Source organism: Nothoprocta perdicaria, unplaced genomic scaffold (genome assembly GCF_003342845.1).
Source record: "Nothoprocta perdicaria isolate Ctin4 unplaced genomic scaffold, notPer1 scaffold_244, whole genome shotgun sequence".
Lineage (NCBI taxonomy): Eukaryota > Metazoa > Chordata > Aves > Tinamiformes > Tinamidae > Nothoprocta > Nothoprocta perdicaria.
In genome coordinates this window covers 711918-717028 of record NW_020455471.1, presented here as the reverse complement: position 1 = coordinate 717028, position 5111 = coordinate 711918, and positions in this window count along the sequence as shown.

Here is a 5111-nt window from a genome sequence, read left to right as displayed (position 1 = left end):
TCAGGATGAGCTGGAAAGCCCCAGCCATCAGGCGCCAGCTGTTAGCAGGAGCAGCGCGGCAGCGGAGTGAGGCTCCCGCAGAGGGGAGAGGCCACAGGCCTCTAGTTCAAGGCACACTGCAGCAGCGCCGGCTCCTGCTGCACATCCTCCTCCCACCGAGGGCCGCTACGGAGAGGGCCCAGGCAGGGGGCAAGGCACTGCGAGCGCAGRGCGAGACGCCGCCTTCGGTGGGGGGCATCTCCTCATCCTGCGCAGAGGAAGGGCCGGCGCTTCAGTTGGGTGGCTGCAAAGTTGTGACACGGTCGCAGCAAGAGCCAGCCAGAACACGCGCGTTCCCTCAGAAYGGCCATCTGAGGTTATGGCCAGGGCTTGCCCCGCTCCTGCTGCATTTACTAGCACRGCTGAAGCCGCAGTGACCAGAAAAGAGCCTCTAAAGGCCAGGCCCACCCTAGGGAAATATGTAGACTCTGCGTCTGCCGCCTCCTCTTGGGTCTCAGCCTCCTTTTATTTCTAATCCCACATCTGTCACAGCGCAGCGCTGGGTTCACTCCGCCCTGCTGCTCCTCTCCGCCTCCCGCTGCCAAGGCAGGGCTGAAGCTGGCTGCGGTGCCAAGTGGAAAGGGAAGAGCAGCCGGGCTGGAAGCAGCGCTTAAGCCAGCACTGAAGTTTCCTAGGGAACCTGACGCAGCTGCTGCCAAACCAGGATCTAAACCTACACTAGCAGGGTAGGTTTGGCATGCCTGGGCCAAAGACCGTTCAGGCTCACTGGCTGTCAGACCCGAGCCAGCTGCACAACTAAGAGCATGGGGGGCCTCCTCCCTACACTGCTTTTTAMAGAGAGGTTGGATAACGCTGTGCCTCGGAGCATCCCAAATTGCTGCTACACTGAACATCCCCAGCAAACGCATCACTAAGTCACACTTCATTGTCACCGCAATGCAGGGATGTATTAATCATCCAGGCTTGGGGATTTGCTGCATCTGGGCTTCCTGATTTGCTCCAGGATTCCTGGCTTCATGTCGCTGATCTCTGCTCGGCCGCCCATGTAAAATGCCTCTGCAATGGGATTTTTCTCCTTCTCCCTCATGCTGCTCTTTAGAGCTAAACTATCTCAGCAAAAATCCAGGCTCTCAAAAGAGTCTTCTGATACTTGTGCATTCTAATTGCTCCCCTTCAATCTGCTAGAGATAACACAGCAAGTCAGAGCTAGAGGGAGAACAGGTGAATTTGTTCACCTTTTCAAGTGCCTCTCACAGCACTTCAATCCTGAGTGCACTTTACTGATATCTGTTTCAGTCTGGAGCTACCTCACCAACAAATGACTTCCCTGAAGCTCCCCCTTGCGGGCTCGGCGCCTTTGATGCTTGCTTCAGCTTAGTAAATTTAAGCAATTCTCTCTAAACTGGCAGAATCTTCCTCTCCCTGTTCTGTTTTTAGCTTACACAGACACATAATCGAATAGCCCCCAGGCCAAGAATATATAGGGTTTGTATCATGTTTGGTTTGTTTTTTTTTTCCCTTTGCCTGCTGCAGCAGCCGCAGCAGCAGCAGTTTTCTGATGCTCTCAGAGCATCTTCCGCCCGTCCTGAGCTCTCCTGGGAAGTTGTTGTCTGCAAGGGGAAATCCAGTTGAGCCTTCCCTGCAGGGATGGCAGGTATCATCACCTCCCAGAACAGGCAGGAAGGCAGCACTGCAGGCTCACCAAAGGGACCATAACAGTGCCCAGTCTGGAAGGAGGGTTTAAGAATGAGGAAACAACAACCCATACAGGTCACCTCTAGCTAACAGTGGCATGTGCTTCCCTTGCTTCCAGTCTTGCAGATCCAGTTGTTGCTGGTATAATGACAGAAGCAACAGAGAGGAAAATCTGAATACCGAGTTCAAGGCAGCTGCCCAAAAGAAGCAAGTGAAATTACTCTCATGCTAACAACTGGGGAGACTGAGGCAGCAAGTATGCATGTGCATTTCCTCGCGTCTTGCTCCGAGACATGCTTAATGGCCGAGATGCAGCAGGCAGGTGGCCTGCTCCCTCATTCCTCCTTGTGCTCCTCTAGTTACAGAACAATCCCTTTCATTACTAGGAACAGGTCTTCCTGCAGCAAAAGGGAGATGTTGAAAGAAATGAGAAGGAACAATTCCCGTGGATGACTGCATACCACAAGAAAGTGCTGCCTATGAAAGGGAAGGAGAAATTTCCTATTAGATTAAAGGAGCTCAAACCTGCTCTCCCTCTGCAGAAATACACAACTCCCTACTTGCCTCTGTAATTGCAAGTCTCCACTGGGAAAGGCACTTAGAAGTATTGCGAAAGGAAAGAGATTAGCCAAGGTCAGGGAATAGCAGGGCTGCAAATCCAGGGGATTGTGTAAGAGGTGCATGGTAGAGGCGCTATCAGGAGAAGAGATGTCAGCTCTGCTTCAAGAGAAAGTAGCAGGGGTAGCTGAGCCAAAAAGCCAGGAACTGTCTGCTGCAGTCAGCTGGAGCAGGCAAACAAGAGGAGTGATCAAGGGACTGCAGTACAGCACTCGGGGAAAGTGAAAGGTCTCCAAGCAGGCTGCCTTGCCAAAAAGAGAGGAGCCTGCCGGCAGAGAGGGCAGCTCTCACCGCTGGCCAGAGCCAAGAGCCCAGCAGGAAGCACACGGGAGCTCTCGCTACTGCACAGCGGCACTTGTGACAGGCAGCGCATGGATCACGGGCAGATACACCGTCCTAAAAAACAAACATACTTCGGAACAAAGCGAGGGTGACACAGTGGTTCTGCCAGGCTTGGGGTGACGACCTGGCCAGTGTCACCTGCCTGGGAAACCCTTTTCCAGGCAACCAAGTCGCTGGGGCTGCCCTCCTCCCTTCCCAGTTAGGCTTTGCTTTGATTCACCCCAYCTGCAGCTCCGCAGGCAGACTGGGCTTTCTCTGCACTGACACTAACCAAGCTGCCGTCTCCTGCCTGCTGCTGCCCTCTGTGGGACAGCACAGAGCGAGCCTGCCGCAGCGGGATCCCAAACCCTCCTCCCAGCACAGGCCTTTTTTATTAGGGACACGCAAATGACTCAGGCCTCCGGCTGGAGCCCGAGCGCTTTTCTCTGCAACTGGCTACAAGGTAATTATAGTTCTGGAATTTTCATTATGCATCAGTGTTAATTACAATACAGAGCGTCTCGCTCCATCAGGCTTCAAATCTGGCTTGGGATGCCAGTAAAAATAAAACAAGGGACAAGAGAAAGGTTTTACTCACACATCATCTAACCACTTTTGCCCAGGGGAAAATTCAGTTTGTTTGCTGAGAAACCCAGCAGAAAACTCGAGCCTCTTCCTGCGTCTGCACTTAGGGCCCTCATCGTGCGTAACACTCTACGTTTAGGAGAAAGAAAAGAAAGGCTTGAAAGGCTTTTGCCAACATAAATGTCATGCCCGAGTTCGTTCACCATTGTTTGCGACCAGCTGAAAAGAGGTGCAGCCTCCCATTCATCTTAGTAACAACCGGGTGTTGGCAACAGAGAAATAAATATTTCAAGGCTCTGATAGACCGAAACTTCTGCAAGAAGGGGATGCGAAACCCCAGGCTGTTTCAGCTTCTTCCAGCTTATGGTTTCGGCACGCGCGATCTCTTTGTGGGTCAGAGAGAAAAGAGAGCCACCCTCAACGCAGCTCTTAYGCGACCTAGAATGCAAGCTGCAGGCCCCAGCCTCCTGAGGACAATTTCAGAATTCTCAGAAAAAAAAGAAATATCAAAGAGGTAGAAGTGACAGGCAGGACTGACTCACAGGATTAAAATAACTCCCGTAAAACGTGCCTGAGCACAGCAGAGGGAAGGATGTGGCAATTTTCTATGAAAGGCATTTAAAAAAAAAAAAAAAAAGGCTTTGTGATGTCAGGCAGCAACAGTTAAAAAAAGCACAACAGTCAAAAAAAAAAAAAAAAAAAGGCTTTGTGATGTCAGGCAGCAACAGTTAAAAAAAGCACAACAGTCAAGTACCATCCAAAAAAAAAGTACTTTTTAATGGGGAAAATGTCCCCCAAAAAACAATGACTAGCCATATGGAAAAGGCATTAGGCGCGAGACCAAAGCAGCTCGCTGCTCTGCCGCCTGCGCGGCTAACTGCGCAGCTAAGGCGCCACAGCGAGTAAGTAACCGGGCGCAGGACCGCTCTGACTCACGCGTCTGCCCGGGCTGAGAGCCGCCGGGCCGCGCGGGTCACCCCGCGCTGCCATTCCCGCCACCAAGTGCTTGGAACGGGAGCACGGGGGGGGTGACGCGCGGGACACTGGCAAACGCGTGCACAAACTGCACACCCAGAGCCTCTCACGCTGGCACCTCTCACCACCGTTGACTTAAGACAAATGGAGAAAAAAAGAAAGGCAAATTGCTGCACAYGGAACACACTGTTCTTTCCAAAGCCACCGGAGCACAGACTAGACAAGCAGCGCTTATTAAGCGCCGTTAATTAGCGCTGGCCTGGATTACTGGAGCCGCAAGGAGAAAAGGGACATGCGGAGTTTAAATTCCTAATGACACGAGGTTTTTTTAGGGCTTTCCTTTCCCCTCCCCTCACAGCTGTTAAAACTCAGGGGAGGGGCGAGCCCAGCCCCACTTAGGGGAAGAAAGGGTTTCTATTTAAAGGACTTCCCAGCCAGGACACAGGGAAAAAGCAAAGTTCATTTGCCGGTATTTATAATTCCTCCCAAAACACCCGACCSCGGCGGAGGGGACTCTGTTTAACTCATCAAGCCCCCCCAAAACCCTCCCCCGCCCTCGCGCCGCGACCGTTAAACGGCCCGCCCCGCGCCCCGCCCCCCGCCGCGGCAGGGAGGGGGAGGAGCTCCGCGGTCCTGCGCATGCGCCGCGCGGCGCTCCCCGCCTCTCCCCCCGTGTCCTTCCAAAGGACACGCGGCTTCCTCCCAGGGCGGAAGTGTTTTGCTTCCACGCCAGAAGCGGCTTCAGCTGCCAGCACAGGGGCACTTCCGGTATCCGCTAGGGCTCCTGTGGGTAGGGCGGCCCGCTTCCGGCGCTCCAGCCTATCCCGGCTCCCCTCGCCCCTGCGCGCTCGGCCTTCCGCTTCCTCCCTGGCGGTGCGCCCGCGGCGCGGCGCGCTCTACGGTGGCCGCGCGGGGCC